Raw genomic sequence first — 18209 nt, forward strand, 5'->3', positions numbered from 1 at the left:
ACACCTTGCTACTACCTCCTTTAAAGTAAATTGAGGTCTCCCCCAAGCCTGCTTTTCTCCAGGTTAAGCAATCCCAGCTCTCTCAGCTGCTTGTTCACCAGACTTGTTCACCAGACCAGTCACCAGCCTCATTGACCTTCTTTGGACAAGTTCCAGCACCTCTGTGTCCTTCTTGTAGTGAGACTTTCATGACTATATGAAAGTCCTTTCATGACTCTTTTCCATGGACTTGTCCAATGATCTCTTTAAAATCATATAAAATCTTTCTGTCCACAGCATTCTATAAATGTACACAGTTAATCAAAGCTTTCTGCCTTGGCTTTGAATTGGCCACTTGCTAGATTGACCTGATGTTTCTTAACTGTAATGTTTTGAGAAACAGTGAAAAATTGTCTCATTACCTGCACTGTACCTCTGTCATATCCCTCCTTTTTCTCAAGGCTGAAATTCTCAAGCTATTTCATTGTTCCAGATACAAAAAGCATTACACTCCTTAGTCATTTCTTGTCACCCTATTTAGTACTCTTTGTAAGCAATCACTCCTTTTTTTGGAGAATCAGTTCATATTAGCATCATTTAAAAAGTAATATTAGAATGAGATGAAGACAGACAGGATCAAATAAATTTGTCTGAGTCATGCACGTCTACCTCACAGTTATCATACCAAGAAATATAGAAACGTGACAAATCAGCCAGTACATAAAAACTAATCTAGTGTTAATATAGATTTAGGGATCACAATAATCACATTGAGACTATTTTATTGACTAATCAACTTCAAAAAGAAGGGGGTGAGGAACATAATGTTTATGCCATTTTCTTACTTCATGAATGTTCACTCCAAGTACTATGTGGATTTGCTATTGAGTAAAACCCCAACATAGTCAACACTTACATGCATTAAAGCATTTCGGTAGAACAGGCTTGAAATTTCTTGAAAAAAAAAAATAAAATGCTTGCAAATTTACCAGCTGTTACTCACACAGCTTTTTTGATACATTGATCTCACGCACCTCAACTGAGTTCAAAGCTTCATAAAAGTTTGGTGTCACTTTTCAGAACAGAAATGAAAGACATGACTCACAGATGGCATGAATTCTTGGTTCTTTTTATTGTAGTCCTGTATGATATATTGTGATCTACTTCTGGCAAAAGCTTAGCAGGCAGAGGTGTGTGCAGAGCTTTGAATAGACACTGAGTAACTGCACACAAAAATGGAAGGTTGCATATGTAGTTTTACATATGCTTTCCCTCATTTACTTATTCCATTTTGCTGTGCCTGCAAATTGGGTAATAATTTTGTATATATTCTTGCCTTTGATTGTTTATTTGCTTCTGTACAGTTTTTGTTGTTGTTTGTTTCTGTGTATCCTATTAAGCACTCATTAGTTTTTAATTGCAAGTTCTGTCATTAGAAGGTAAAATGTATTGTCAAGGCCACAGCCTCTAAGATTACTGCAGCAGTACAATCCTGCCACAGGTCCAAGCCACGCCACCTGTGCTCATGCTGCAGCAGATACTAGGGGGATACAGCACGATCAGTCTCCAGTGTCTGGCCACCTCTGCTGTAAGGTCCTGTCTGTTCTATCCACTTTTTTGGCTTAGTTTGGTTAAGACTGTGGGAAATTGAGCTGTTGTACCACAGAAATGTTGATGTCCTGCTAAAATCCACTTCTGGCTGCTGTTCTGTCAACCAGTTTTCAGGGCAGTGCACCTTTCCCAGAGTTTCTGTGCCTCCACGTTTCTGCATCCTGCCACCCAGGATCACCCACAACTGGGAGCACCCAGCACTTGTGACCATGCCTTAGGATAGACTCAGCTGCTTTGTAGATGTATCCTAGCACACCATCTCTTTCAGAGGCCACCAAAACAAATCAAATGGGTTGTAAGTGAGCTCTTGCATTCCCTCCTGCAAGGCAGGCAGAAGCCAGCCTCATGCTGAATCTGGGTGCCAGGTGTGCTGGTGAGATGGGCAGGGACACGATCAGTTTCTGAATCCTGTCATGGCTTCAACACAAGACACCAGGTCTTGCTTCAGGACTGGGGTGAACCTACTTGCCTGCAGGAATTTGGGGTGTAAGCACCATGAGTTCTGGCGGTATTAAGCATCTATGAGTTTAGGCAATAACTAAAGAGGGGCTTCTAGTGCTCCAATTTTGACATCTAAATCAGGAATCAAGTGGGACTTGGCACCTCAGCACATGGCTTACTAGAACAGCAAGTTCTGTTTGCCTCCATGTCTGGATGGAGGCCATGGTGAAGAAGGCTAACTTTGCATTAAAAATGGAAAATAATGGTTTGTGCAGTAACATGCCTTTTCCTATTTCCACCCTTCACTGTTTTTTAGCTCTGTTTAAAGGCAAATGTTAGTGCCAGAGGAAGGAAACAGACAGCACTGGAAAAACACAGGCTTCTTTTAGTTAAAGCACACACACGGGGTATGGGCGAAGCAATTGAAGTCTCAGAAGCACCTGTCCCAGGATGTTTTTCTACAGGGGGAAATGCCAGCCTGCTGTTGCTTTGATAGACTCCAAGGTGCATTACTTAATGACAAAGAGAAGCAAGGGATCGTGCTTGCTCACCAGAAGTCTCATGTGAACAAGCAAACAAAAATTCTTTGCCACAAATGTAATTATCTCCCAAATGCACTCTTTCAAAAGGTATCTGGAAGTCACAATCAAAGTCACCGCTCTTGCTGAGATAGTAATAGCAAAGTCCTCTTCAGGGGGTTAATGTTTTTTTAATACTTTTCTTAAAATATTTTAGCCCTTGAGCTTGTTTGGAGAGCACATGTCCCATCCAACTGGCCTGCAAAGCAGACCACAAGAGTAGGTAGATCTCCTGGCATAGCTGCAGTTGCAGCAGAAGTGCTTTGAAGAACATTAATGGTCACCAGCTACTTTCATCCCCATTCCCTGGGAGAGGTGACCTTTGCAGTGATGCCACTTCTGTCTGTCTTGCTCTTTGAGAGAGAGGTGGAGGTCTCTAGAATATCAGAAGTGCTGAGGAAGGGGAGAGCTGAGCAGAGAAGGAAGGTCTTGCAGTTGTCTTGATTGACAGCCTATAATGTGAATGAAAACTTTTATTAGGTACTATTCACAGCAGGTGTGAAGATAAGTGCCTGCCATGCCCTCTCAGAGCCAACCACAGAATGCAAACCCAGGAAAACAAGGCACCATTAGCTCCTCCTTTATGCAGTATGACGTTGTTAATGATTAATTCTATGGCTTCCTGGACTTTGCCAGTCCTATGCTGCTAAGTTACAAGTGGACAGCTTCCTTCAGTCACTTCTTGCTCAGCCATCACAGTGCTGTATTACTCCTGAAAATATTGGGTTGGACAGGCCCTGGAAAGAGCAGCACTAAGGAGCACAGCTCAAGCTTGTCTACAAGCAAGGATAGCTATCAAAGGAATGCAGCCTTGAGGACATCTGTTAAACACAGCATAACATCAGGGAAGAGAAATAAAATTGTCTTGGTTATAGACAAACACTGTGAAACCAGAAGGTCTTCCTGATCAACTGGTGAAATGTCAACATAGCTCTTGCCTGTATTGGCTGTAGAATTGCACTTAAAATGGGTTAGCTAGCATGTCCTCTTGATGTCAGTTTTCTCAGGAAGGTGAGAGGGTGCAGAATGTTCTTCTCTTTGCACACAGCTCTCTTTCTGTTCCTGTTGTGTTTTTTTTTTCCTTATTTTTTTTTAAAGCAGACATAAACAAGTTTTAATGAGCTTGATGAAGGCAGAGAAGGAAGAAAATCATGATTTCAGGCTGTTCATATGCTTACCAATGGCTAACTTAACAACTCTGTGTGCTCTGTAGCTCACCAGGTGAGCAACAAACAGCATGACTGTCCTGGCTGATCCCTGCTGCTGTAGCATGCTGCAGGGGCTGCTGAGAGCTTGCCAGCTTTCTCTGAGTCAATACCAGAGGGGAGAGGAGAGATAAGGAAATGAGACAGAACAATGTACAGACAGCAAAAGGAAAAGTGAGTGAAACAACAACAAAGGGATTTAAATGATGCATCTTGCTGCATCTTCCGCACACACTGTTCTTATGGTCAGGCAGCACTTCGATATTTTGGATTTCTCATTTTCTGCTCCATTCTGCCTTTCCTACCATTTGCCTCTTGGGTCTTGCCAAATCTTTGTAGTTAACTGCTCTGCCCAGTCTCCTCCACTTCTGCAGTACAGATCATCATGGGTGGTTGGAACATGGTGTTCTTTGAGCTCTGCTGCCCTAAGCACCACCAGGGAGTTGCCTCACTTCAGCCTCATACTCACACAAAAAGTCTTTCTTCTCAGTTATAACAAGCAGCAGGAATTAAAAAAAAAAAAAAAAAAAAACAAAAAAATTGAAGACAGTATATAAAAGGCATAGATCTGAAGCCATCAAACACAGGCATTTAGAAGCACATGGTCTCTAAGCACTATTAGTGAAATATTTGAAAAAAATGAGTCAGGAGAAGAGGAAGGTCACTGGGAAAAAACATCTGCAAAATATTCCGTAACAAAATGAAAAGCAATCAAAATTCAGGAGGTTGTACATCTTTCCACTTTGTTCTGAAATATTTTTTCTAGACATACTCTGCTAGGTGAAAATGTCCCCTATCGCTTTGAACTGTTTCCACAGACATTCAGTACACAGGGCCTTCTGTTAAATAAATGAAATCTTTGCTTAGAGGTATACGTGGGAAATTAAATCTTTGTGCAGGATGAACAAGGATCCTCTGTTGCAAGGGTCATAGAATCACAGAATCATTTAGGTTGGAAAAGATTTCAAGATCACCAAGTCCAACCATCCACTTAACACTGCAAGTCCACTGCTAAAGCATGTCCCTAAGTGCCACATGCACACGTCTCAAATACCTTCAGGGATGGTGACTCCACCACTTCCCTGAGCAGCCCATTGCAATGCCTAATCAGCCCGTCTGTCAAGAAAATTCTTCCTGATACCGATGGAAACCTCCCTGGAGAACCTTAAGGCTGTTGTCTCACAATCCTCTCACTTGTCACCTGAGAGACGAGTCTGACATTCACCTTGCTACCACTCCCTTTCAGGTAGTTGTAGAGAACGATGAGGTGTCCCCCTCAGCCTCCTTTCCAACAGATGAGACAACCCCAGTTCCCTCAGCCTCTCCTTCTAGGTCTTGTTTTCTAGGCCCTACAGAAGCTTTGCTGCTCTTCTCACAATGCGTTCCACCACTCAATGTCCTTCTTTTAGTGAGGGGACCCAAAATGAACACAGTGCTCAAGGTGCCACCTGTCTCACCAGGACAGAGTACGAGGGACAATCCCTTCCCTAGTTCTGCTGGCCAGACTGCTTCTGGTGCAGGCCAGGAGGCTGTTGGCTCTCTTGCCAGCCGACACACAGCTGTCTCATGTCCATCGGGCTGGTGACGCAGCACCCCCTGGTCCTTTTCTACCAGACAACTTTCCAGCCACTGTTCCCTAAGCCTGTACAGCTGCAAGGGGTCGTTGCCCCTAGTGTTGTACCCAGCATTTGGCCCTGCTGAATGCCATACAGCTGGACACAGCTCATCGATCTAGCTTATTGAGAGCCCTCTGCAGGGCCTTCATAGCCTCAGCCAGATCCACAGTCCTGCCAACCTGGTGTCATGGGCAAACTCAGTGAAGGTGCACTTGATCCCCCTCAGTCCAGATGGTTGATGAAAATGTTAAACAAAACTGGTCTCAGTAAACTGAGCCTGCAGTGGTGTCTTCATCTGCATTAGATGAGATTCGCAGAAGTGTTCTGCTGAATTCTTGTAATCCAGCTCATCCATATGGCACTCTCCAGTACATGTCATAATCAGTTGGAAGTGATTATTTTAAAATGCGCGCAAAACATTTCTTGACTGGCTGAAAAAGGGAGTTCTGTGTGATCCTTTCTGCATCTGCAAACAACAGTTTCTACAGACCATCTACAATTATCTACCTTTGTGCAGCTGAATCCATTTTACAGTAGAAGCTGCCTGTGGGGAACCTACTGGAACAGCCATGTTCTCCACACAGGGTATTTATCAACACATGGAAGGGTGTTGATAAATACCCTGATAGTGCCTATCAGCTCACCTGTGCACAGCCAGACTGTTCAGGGGAATCTCCAGGAGTGGCTGAAATTCCAACTGTACAGTTCCTGTAAGGCACATATTTTCTTGTGGAAGAAGCTGGAGTTTGATTACCTTGTCAACTTAGGTTTGATTACTTGGTCACTGCATTGTTCCAAATCAGGTGCAATCATCTCATCCTTGTTGGGTATAGCTGGGGAGAGCCTGATCACCCAGGAAATTGAGGGACTAAGCAGATAGTGTGTACACAGGCAAAGCCTGATAACAGCTATAGCACTACTGTAACAATAATTTCCTTCTTATATCAAAAACATAGCTGTAATATCTAGTTTTACTTGAATTAATATTTTTGTGCTTGAACACCCTACAAGTCCCATTCTACTTCGATAAGGGGGACCTCTTCATTTTTTCATGTTTCCTGCAGTAAGGCCTTTTGTGGTTTGTGGTCTGTTCTCTTGATTCTGTCTGTGTTGCTATATTTCCTGAAGTTGGATTCCTGTCTTTGTGACACTTTTCCTTTCATTTTCTGCTTCCTCTGTCCAGATCTTGTCTACCCGTCTTACCTGCCATTTCATGATCATCTCTTGTGCTAGGTATTCTGTGTTCCTATCTTTAAAACCTGCTCTCCATAGAAATGTCTTAGAGATTCATTCTTATTCTTGTCATCTTCTCAAAGGCTTCAGTGATGCAACTCTCAAATATACCCCCATTGTCCCTCAACCCCTCTGCCCTCTTGTCCTGCTTGTATCCTCCTCCTTTCTCCTCTTTCTGTGTACACAGCCACCAACAGTGAGGGTAGAGTGCTTATGCTATCCCTTTCTTATGCATCATATCACTGTTACCCATACAATAAGGTTTATTTATTTATTTTTCTGCTTGAAAGACATTGTACATGGCAGGTAATGGAATATTTACCAAAACAACATCCTTGTTGGGGGTTAGGCAGATTTCAAGGCACTAAACCCCCTTTTTCACTTCATGTTCACCTTTCAACTCTGTTTACTTATTTGAGAAGAGCTGAAGCATGCAAACGATGGGCACAAATGATCGTGGGAGCTGACAGAACTAGATGGTGGTCAGGCTAGAGCTGTTATCTATGGAGTAATAATTATATTGTCACAGCTGTGCCTTGTTTTTTCTGTAAATACAGTGTGATGTTCTCAGCATCACAGGGAGTGGCTCCTGATTTTATGCCATTTTATTGAAGTTATCACCAATCCAAGCATTCTGGATTCAGCTCACACAAGCACAGCAAGCACCTGCTGCTGGTCAGGGCAGTCTAACTGCCACTGCTCAGGTTCCTCATATAGTCTGAGTGAGATAATGGCCTTCAGCCGTCCTCTTGGATTGCAGCGCAGACGTATCCTTGAAATCAAATCTACTTCTTCGGAACAGCTGATTTTCTCCTTTTTCCTATGGAGCAGATGTTAACAGCTCTGGGAAGATCTGACTCTATTGCTGTGGTACAGAATCACAGCTGAGTTTCAACACAGAATACTGAAAACATGGAGGACCCTTTTTCCCCATTGCAGTCCCCAACAGATTTGAAAAGTTTTCTCCTGTATGGAGTGCTGCAGGATCACAGAAGCCACCACCAAGTGAGGTTACACTGGCTTCCACATTTTCCTTCCATTTTAGAGGAAAGGTGTTGTGTAAGCCCAGCTAAGGTACAACAAATGCTTTGAGACATTCAAACCACCTCCTGGTGTATGATTTCTGTATGTTGTGTTTTACCCACAGTTTTCCTGCTTTCCAGAGAAATGTAGAAAGGAAAAGTTTTCAAGCTAACATATCCTTATGCCTGGAAGATTATCTTAGCACTTCTTGCTGATATTATTAGAAGTTGTCTGACTAAATCCCTCTTACAGTGTTTGTACCTCCAGGGGTTTATTATTGAAACTATCAACAAGGACTAACTTTGGCCTGGTTTAGCTCCTGTGCATCTAAATAATTAGCACTTTGTGACATTTCAAAAAAAGTCACCTATATAAATTAAAAATATGAAGAATATTCAGAACACAGAATTTGCATCTGTTATTGGCTCATGCTGAGTTATCTTGCCAAGTTAAATATAATTATCTTCTGTAGATCTATGCAAGTACTCAACCACTTACCTGGTTATAGGACTGTACATATGTGCATTATATCCTGTTTATCAAATATATGGAACTAATATTATCTAAGTAGCTGAATTTAAATTTCAAGTAGCCTTTGGAAATAGAGTAGCCCACACACAACATTAAAAAAAAAAAAAAAAAAAAAGCTGTTTTCTGCCTTCCTGCCAAGAGTTTGAAGTTACTGACATTTTCTTACTAAACATGGTGGTAGCTGCACACTGCTTTTCAGCATTAATCAGAAGAAATCAAAATAGTTCAGCAAATGAAAAGCTTTTCTTACAGTAAAGATTTGCACTGTTAGATTTTTAGTGGATTAGATATTTGTAAACTCTCTTAATATTGAAACCTGAGACAGTGGAAAGACAGAAGTAGGAGAAACTTCTGTATTACCAAGGAGTCCTCATGTGGGCAATGTGGCAACTATGAGATGAGATGGAGCATGGTGTGTGTGTGTGGTGGTTGGGGTGGTGTGTATGGGGAACCTTAGTAAAAATAAACAAGCAAACAAACAAAGAACAAAATTGCAAAGAAATACAGAATAGACAAGACCCAGCACTGGCAGAAACCTCTGTCAGAAGGATTATAGGCTGACCAGCAAGTTGCAAAACCTGGAAGACGGCAGATGTGGTAGATAACACGGGAAATCAGGGCAGAGAACAGAGCTTATGAAAGCTAGCTCTGATCCTTACAGATCTTGTTCATGTTAGCTCTGACTGTTACCTTTGGGGAAAACTTTGGGAATGGATAGATAAAAGTCCTTCCATAGAAATGAATTAAAGACAAAAAAAAGAATAACAACAAAAGGTTTGTTTATTAGTGTAGTGTGTTAGCTGGGGGTCCATTTTTTGCCCCACAGTTTAACCTTATCTCAAGTAAGTACCAAATAAAGCTTTGCTTGCCTTGTCTGCCTTTTACCTTTTTGTTTCCCATAGATAGAGTCATCGTTTTTGCCACGTTAATGACACGATGAAATGGCTTTTTCCAGTCGAATAACACTCAGAGGAACTTAATGGAGATGGAACAGTAGATTATTCCTTCACAATGGCTGCATATAGAGAGCATTTCTAAAATAATACTATTCTCAATTGGTGTCAGTTTTTAGATGAAATTGTTTTAAAGTAGAATAGTTTAAGGGAATGTATTCGGGCCAGTCTTGATTTTATCTGACTTTGTATAAAGCAAATAACACTAATGTTACTCCAATTGTGGTACAATTTTAACTGCTCTTGCAAAATCACTCTTTTATATGTGTGCTCTCACATGCTTACTTTCCGTGTGTCACATCACTCTTCTTTGCCCGAGAGAAGTTTGTGTGCTTATTGGAGATAATGCAATATACATCAAACTTACAAGTGCTGTTTATTTTCTTAGGTTTTGAATTTTTTGAAGCAAGTGCCAAGGACAACATTAATGTCAAGCAGACGTTTGAGCGGCTCGTGGATATCATCTGCGACAAAATGTCAGAAAGCCTGGAGACAGATCCCACCATTGCTGCTGGCAAGCAGAACACACGACTAAAGGACACCCCTCCGCCACAGCAACCCAACTGTGGCTGTTAATGCAGCTATCAACAAAGGCAGCTCCAGTGCATTCTGTTGCCAACAGAGTATTTATGAATGGTCTATATGCCTTTATTTATACTGTCTTATTAATTTATTTGGGAGAAAAGTCTTTTATTCTACATCAGCAACTGGTTGAGTATGTGTATAGAAATGTTATTAGTTTGAAAGAATGATCCATTTTTAGCATCTGGCATTTGCATGCAAGATGGCAATTATTTTCTCTTTTCTTTTTACTGTTTTACATTACACTTACTTCAGCTGGTGCCATGCCCTCAGACCATATTTGCCTAGAATTGACTTGCTTCATCAGTTTCAAATTTTAGAGTTGAATCCTTAGGGTAGTATGTAAGGTATTTTAGAATAAGCTTCCTGATGACATTTATATTTCCTCCTGACTGAAAATCAATTTAGAAATATCGCTTTAAAGAGCTAATCACTCATTCTGTCTGGATCATTTGTATAAGGTATACTTACTGGAGCATACTGCCTTGACAAATCTGGGCTCAGTAAGTTATACATCATGGCTGCTCAGAAATTGCAGAAGTTAGAAGGAACAAACTTCCAACCATCCTGGACCCCAAGCCATCAAACATCTCTTTGAGATTCCAACTGGATGTGGGTGTTCAGTGCAGGTCCTCAGAGATACCAGGTACTTGATCCTGTCTGGCTAGTTAATCCATTTACAATCCTGTGGGACCTGCATATCTATCTAACACCTTTCTGAAACTTTACTTAATTTCTCATTTCACCATAACCCTGGTAGTATCTGTCCCAGTAGAGGAGAGCTGACCAGCTCTTTTCATTTCCACATGAATTAAAATATTAAACTCTCAGTACCGATATTACCCCTAAAAGAGCCAAATCCATTTTGCTCATTTTTTTGTAGCCAAAAACTGTCTTGTCATACTGCTGTCAAACCGACACACTTAAGCTTTCAGGAATTTCATCTCCCATTCAGTCACTCAGGTAGCCACCACCAAACTGGCTTCAAGTACCTTTATTTGCTCAGACATACTGCAGAAGAGCTGCTGATGTCAGTGAGTTGGAGTTTGACCTCATTTTTACTTTGATGAGGGTATCTTTTTTGACAAGGCAATCAGAAATTTCCAAAATTTTCAAAAGTTCTAGGAGTAATAAATATTATTTATATGAAGTTAGTCTGAATATACCTATAAAATCAGGAAAAGGCTGTGAAATACACAACAAAAGGCAGGACAAAAGCACACAAATTCTGTTTTTATGAAGTGTTAAAAAATAGTCATATTTGACAATTTTAAAAAGTACTTTAGTAATTGGTTGGAGTTTCTTACATCTATGCCCTATAGTGCTTTGTACAGCTGCCTTATTTGGGTCACAGTGACATTTTTAAACTAAATTGCATAATTGAGAAAAGCATTAACTGTTTTATTGTTCCTATTAGACAGGCTTTAGGACAAGGCTGACATTTCTCAGGCTGTCTGCAACAGGAAAAAAATAGGAAGACAAAAAATGGAAAGTAACAAATGGTACTGAAAAACTGCTTGAAACTGCAAAGAAATCCATCTATACGCTTTCATTTTTTCAAAGGTAATTTAATATAAGCTCCTGAAAGACACAAAGGAAAAATGGCCACTGTTATTTATTTATTTTTACTGGTTAAATAAACTACATAAACTTTGACATAGTGAAAATGACTTTCAAACAAGGCATATAGGCACATGCAAAATGGATATGCCACCAGGGGGCTACACTGGCTGCCTAATTCATATTAAAAGATGTTCTTTCTTAGTCTAGGGTTAAACCATGTCTGTACTGTTAACTAGCTTCCTTAAAACACCTATTTTTCTAGTAGACAAAGAGGCTGAGCCTTCACATGCTGAATTTTACAAAGAAAAAAGTAAAACTACTTTCTTCTTGGACCAGTGAGCAGTCAGCTAGAAGAGGCAGATGCTACCCCAACCGTAACCCTGCCTCTCTATGGGGATAACCTTTTCTCTCTCCTGTCTAGACAGCACACTGATAACTGTGTTGAGAGACTTTCAATGATACCTCTTCATCCAGTAGGTACCAGCTGCTTTGAAAAGAGAAGTGGTAAGAAAACCAAAGGGAGATTGCAGCCAGTTCTCTGCCCTAAGCTTTGTGCTTGCTGCAGAAAAGCAAGCAGGCAAGCCTTGAGATAACACTTACCTGCAGCCCTCAGCCCTTTAGAAAAGGTCTAGGCAAAGCAAGGTAAGGAGGAAGGAGGACATCACTACATCTTATAAAAGCTTGAGCATGTCCTGGATCATGCAGCACTGCTACACATGCAAATATTCAGCTTTGCTCTGGGATGCTGGCTTCAAAACAGCTATGTCCTGTGCACACTGTAACAAGGTAAAAAGCTCACAGGACACCTTGCTACAGCCACACCTTGATTGTACTCCATTGCAATGAATTCCAGACTCTCACTGCCTCTATGTGATGATGTAGTTTTAGTCAGTGGTGGTAGTACATTATCACATATATCTTTTTAAAGAAGTTGAGTGATAGATAAATTATTCTTTCCTTGTATGGGATGGATTATTTTGCTTTTCATTTTGCATCAAGGAACTGGTCAGAAGAGTAACAACAAAAATCAGAGAGTAAGATTTTCTCCTTCCCTTTTCTGAGACAAATAAAAATGCCAGGCTTCCAACATGTCTGATCTTCTGGCATGGGATGGGAAGGATGGGGAAAGAAGGTGCCAGAGCTGCTCATGAGACTGCCAGCCATGTGTTGTGAGGAAAAAGGCTCACCTGAAGTAGGAGTGCAGTCACTATAAGAACTCCTAGGATCTTTGTATTAACACTCAGACTTGTCACAGAAATGCAAGACCAGCCACTAGATAAGAACTCCTAGGATCTTTGTACTGACACTCAGACTTTATAATAGAATTCAGAATTAGTCAGATTAATTAAAATTAATTTTTAATGTGTTCATATCAGATCCTTGGAGGTTTTCAAGACCAGAACTGGATAAAATTCTGAGCAACCTGCTTTGACCTCTCAGTTGGCACTGGTTTGAGGAGGAGGTCATGCTGGATGATCTGCTGATGTCCCATCCAATCTGCTTCAGCCTACCAGCCCTTCCTCTGAAATTGGAAATGCCTATATGTTTGAATATAACTGTAGTGAACAATCAGGGTTACCTGTGGTTGGAAAAATAGGTTTTTATTTTCCATCCAGTGGAACAAATTGGCTTTTGAGAGGCATGATAATCTCAATACTTCACCTTCCTCAGTTGGGAACTGGCTATTGCAGAGGAAGAGACAGAAAGCCTTTGGGGGAAGTAACTTACTATCCCATCCCCAGGCATTCTAAAATTTTAGTTTGAGTTCTGGGGGAACAAGCAGAAGTGGGATTTTTCGTTCTGCTGACAATTATGGCTTGGCCTGTTTTATAGCGTAGGATGTCCAACTGAATCCTGTGTCATTATAATTCAGCTCCAGTTGACTTCTGTGGTAGAACTGCAAATTTCTTAAATGCGAGCAGAGGTACATTAACACTGAGCCCTTTGGAAATCCCATCACAACCTAAACAAGGATCAAAATTTAAACTACCAATGCAACCAATGAATCATTCTTCATAGATTCCAGTAGTCACTGATGGTGCACTAGTCATGGGAGGAGACAGAAGCAGGGTTTGGTTAGATCCCTAATCTAAGCACTGTTGTGGTACAGTTCTGTCAAGAAAAAGAATCAGGCTAAAAAAAATAAAAGATTTACTTTATTGTAACAAGAGGTTTGGATTGTTAAATTGAAAAACCTGGGACAAGATATGCAAAACTATTTTCAGCCTCATCACAATTTTTGGTGAAAAAAATACTTATAGAATTATACAATTTGCACTAATTTGTTGTCACTCTCAGCACAGAAATAAGACTGATTGTCATGGAGCTTTACTGGTCCAATCCACAGATGACCTTTCATCCAAAACATAGGTCAATTGAGGAGATACAGAAGTTGCCACACATGAGTGTATTGCATTTTTGGGAGTCTAGATGCCTCTGGACAGAGGGTCCTGAGCTCCATAGTGCCAGCTGAACTATCACTGCACAACCCATTTTCCAAATTACGATCTAGACTAATGCTTTTAGCAGCAGGGTAATCCTGTGCATGGATAATACACCAGCCATAACATGCTCTGATAGTGTCTTGCTTGCTGCATGATCAAAGTTGTTCTCAGAAAATGCCTTGGGATAGCACATGGGAGCACAGGATGTGACCAGCTCCTGCAGTGCCTCATGGCACTGATGAGCCAGACAGCTAGCAAGCCTCATCAGGTTCAACCTTCAGATGCATGTTTTTGATTCTGATAAGAGTTCATGTTCACAAGCATTTTGGTCCTTACAGCACAGCTAACTTACTACTCTACATTTTTTGTTCTTGCTGATGTTTTTTCTTTATTTTGACCTGTTTGTTTGGTATACTGAGGAAGTAGCCTGATTTTCTGTCCAAAAATACTCTTTCTCTCAGAACAGCTGTGTATGTGACTGTTACCTGGAACTGTTTGTTCCTCTGTGCTTATACTTAATGTGATGCCTAGAGAAACTACCAGAGCAACTACATCTCTGTGGCCTTTCCAGAGCATCAGTCTGAAAGATTAAGTTTTCTTCCCAGTCTGCTCAGCTCTGTATATTCAGCTGTACCACCTGCAACTTCTTCATTTTAGGAAAGAAGTGCTATTTCATGGTACACAAAATCTGCTGGAGTTTGATCCTAACTTTGAGAATGCTTTGAGTTTAATTGTCAGTTCTAGGGGGGAAAAAATGGTGATACAAATTCTGCACCTGATGATGATGCCTTTTTTTCTGCAACCACAGATGAGAGATGCTGCATTTGCATTCTAGACAACCCCCCCCACAAAACAATCCCTCCCCTAAACTATACTTTTCTATATATGCTGGGGAGAGGCAAGCTTTCTTCCTTGCATTTTTAAGGGCATCAACTAAATTACTGTTCTGCTGATTGACTGTTAGGACAGTTTCCTCCTTGGCCTGTTTCTTAGACACACAGCTTTTGAACCTAGTTCCTCTTTAGAATGACAGATTTAGCAGTTCGAGACCATGAGTATGTAAATCCTCACAGATGAACCCTCAGGGGGCATGAAGCAACATGTCTTCACTTATGCCAACAGGGAATAGAGTTTTGTTGATTTACACCATTTAATCCATACACATAGTCTCTTCAGTACAGACTGACTCCAGATTCCTCCAAAGACTCACCATTTGTTGAGTGTCATTTAAAGAGGCAAACTCAGTTCAATGATTTGAATGATTTTCACCAGTTTTCTTTATTAAGGAGGGGTAAATGCAGTTCATCTTTGCAATGTAAGCTTTTTTCCTTTCTTTCATTTTTTAATTCCCCTTCCTTTATTTTACTTTGTTTATATGGGGATGTTCATTGAATCACAAACTGTAAGTACACACAAGTAGTATGCATATTGCAGTGGTATGTCTTTGAAGCTTACTCAGTTCCTACTGCTACTTATTCAAGTGTAATGCAGAATTCCCTAAATGCCACAGTGGGATTTATCCAAAACTTATCATTAACACCAGAAATCAGATGGGTTACGTCTGCAGACCATAGGATTATTTACCATGGTTCCAGCAGGTGTAGGTGGCTTGTCATTTATAGAATGAGTTACCTGGTATTTGATTTGGCTGGGAGAAAGTGGAAGTCCAGTAACTTCAGAATCATGTATACCATGCAGAAATGAAAGCTGGGGATTGCTTACCACTTCTGGCGATAAATTTCCTTGAGTAATTCTGACATGTACCTGCAATTAGTCTTAAATGAACTGTTTGTGGTGTAACTGCTGTTTAATATTTTGTCAGTAATGTCAGATGTGTTGTGGCTCAGTTGGACTGTCAGGATGTGTAACCTATATACTAGTATTTGTGAAACTGAAATGTCTTAAATGTTGCATGAAAATATGTTATAAAAATAGATATGTTTCTATTTTTGGAATACCTCAAAACTGAGGAATCATGGGCCAATAAGTGCAATATTTAATGACTTACTCAGTGTATATAAACTTGTGTGAAAGGGAGAAGTGTCATGTATGTGTGATTAAGCTGTTGAATGATGCCTGTGTGGCTTAAGATTTCCAGTAGCTCTATGTGTCTTGTAGTAAAATTTATATAGTAAATGCTTTACCAGTGTAGTGTAAAATTACTCTATTCTTAAGTCATTTAAACTATTTTTCATATACGAGATGATGGTAAAAGATGTCTGTCTGTTCACTGCAAGTGCATGTCAATTTTACTTTTAGAATTGTGAGCATCCTTTTTGAAAATGATCACATTACATCAACACTAGTGGGACAACGCTTTCAGTCAGAAGATGCTTGTAACCATTTCTAATCTGCATATATTGTTAAAGCATGTTCTCTAGAAGCATAAAAAGAACCTCCTAGAGCTCAGCATTTACAGACCATTATCAGTTACATTATCTGTTTACCTGTATTCCATAGTACCATGTTGGTGTATTCTCTTTAATCTGATGCAGTTAACTCATAATACTAAACTGAAATATTAAATAAGAGAATCCAATATTCTTGCAGATGACTTGGCAAACTTCAGTTGGTGCTCTGAGTTAACATATTTGGGAACAGCTTGAAGGTCACAGGCAAGAAGATCTAGCACAGTGGACAGTGACCTTAGTCATTTATGCCAATTAATTTTCTTAACTTTTCTAGATCTTAAAGATGGAATTATATCCTTAAATATATTCACCCAGACTCTTCACTCAACAGCTACATGGCCCTCAGTCTACATGGCAACAAGTGCAACCCAGAATCTAACCATGAATTGAAAAGGAGACATCCAATCATTCCTATTTCCTTTCCTCTTATCTTTGCATATTTCTAATAATTCTGTAAGCACACAAGCAAAGGCCATTGCTATTCAGTAAAACTCTTAGGTACATTTGAGACTTTAAACCCCGAATCACCTGTCTGTGAGTGGTTCCCAGCAGTGACTATGGAATCTGCAGAGAAGTTTATTCTGTTAATTCCTGCTACATTTCTGGTTTCAAATAGAGTGTGTCATAAGCCCTGGGAATTTGCTAAATAAAATTGTGCCATTCAGTCTAGGCCAAGGGTAGTAACTGGTTTTGCTGAAAAATTTTCCTAAAAATAAATAAATAAATAAATAAATAAATAAATAGTACCACATTGAAAAGTACGTAAGTAGATTATCAGTTTGACCTGGTGCATTTCTGTGACAATGTACAAGGCTGGTTTTTATAGTTTTTAAAATTAGCCTGATCAAGAAAAGAATCAAACTCTAAGGCCTACTGGAAAACCAGAAGTATGGTTTTCCCTTCCTATGTGTTCACATAGTTTCTCTGAGCAAGTAAAGTAAACAGATTACATTAAGTAGCACAGAACAGTACTTGCAAAGAACTGAAGAGCCCTCAAAATTCTTCCTCTTTGTATACCATCTGCCGTGTCATCACCTGCAAAATTACACAGACCAGGGTAAAATGAAAATATATTTTGAGAGAAATCTGGAATTGCTTAGTAAAAGAAGGAAATCCTGAACATCTTTGTAGCTGAGCAGGAGATAAGTAACAGTCAAAATAGGAAGTACCACTTAAGTGAATATGCAGGCTGCTACAGGACTGAGGATTTACCTATTTTTTTTATTGCTAAGTGACCTGACTGTTCAAGGGCTGGCAGAAAATTTTACCTAGTATTTTTATTATTCCTCATATAAATATATACACAAAGACAAATGCTTACCTTGAAAATATGTAGCTGTTCTGGCTCCTTCAAGTTAACTTACTTGCTGAATTGTTCTTGAAGAAAAGTTGAAGTACTTGCTTAGGATACATTTGTGAGGGGGTGAGGCTCAATCTGTCCCTCCTCCTCCAACTAGTCCTGCAATATAGTGACTGTGGTTCTAAAAAATATGTTAGTTTAAAATGCTGCTGGATGACAAATGTTGTGAATCTTCTGCATCCATCTATGGGAGCTCTTGTCTGAATGTGAAGTACAAGTTTTATCCATGTGCAGAGTTTAAAATCTTTGTGAACGTAGAGACCGTGTGTATTCCATTGGATATTTTGTTTGTATGTGACTTCTGTATACCAAGTGGATTTTGTTTGTTTAGTTTTTTGTTGGAAGGTTTCATTCCTTTTATGATTACAATAAATATACATGAGACTATATTCATGAATATCTCAGTTGTGGTGACATGGTCTTACCCCTATCCTATCTCTCTTAATGTCTCTTCACCTACTATAACTGTTAAAAACAAACAAAGAAACAAACAAAAAACTTCAGTTTTGACAATATTGCCACAACTGCTGAATATCCCCTCAGCAGCACTGGTCTGTCTTAGTTCTTTCTCCATCCCACAAAGTTTACTGAAGATTTTGCCCTAGGATTCTGTGGGAGAAATATTATACATTTTCCTACCAAAGTACTGTGTTGTGGTAGACTATATGTTGGTGTTTTA

General features: G+C 40.0%; 1 long non-coding RNA gene across 2 annotated transcripts in view; it reads left to right on the forward strand.

The window, feature by feature from the left end:
- LOC116500410 overlaps positions 1-17927 on the forward strand; it is a 94370-nt gene extending 76443 nt beyond the window's left edge. For both annotated transcript variants that reach the window (XR_004254306.1, XR_004254305.1), the window contains one exon: positions 9559-17927. This is a non-coding gene — a long non-coding RNA (uncharacterized LOC116500410). The remainder of the gene's footprint in view (positions 1-9558) is intronic.
- The last annotated feature ends 282 nt before the right edge of the window (positions 17928-18209 follow it).

This window comes from Aythya fuligula, chromosome Z, assembly GCF_009819795.1.
Source record: "Aythya fuligula isolate bAytFul2 chromosome Z, bAytFul2.pri, whole genome shotgun sequence".
Classification (NCBI taxonomy): Eukaryota; Metazoa; Chordata; class Aves; order Anseriformes; family Anatidae; genus Aythya; species Aythya fuligula.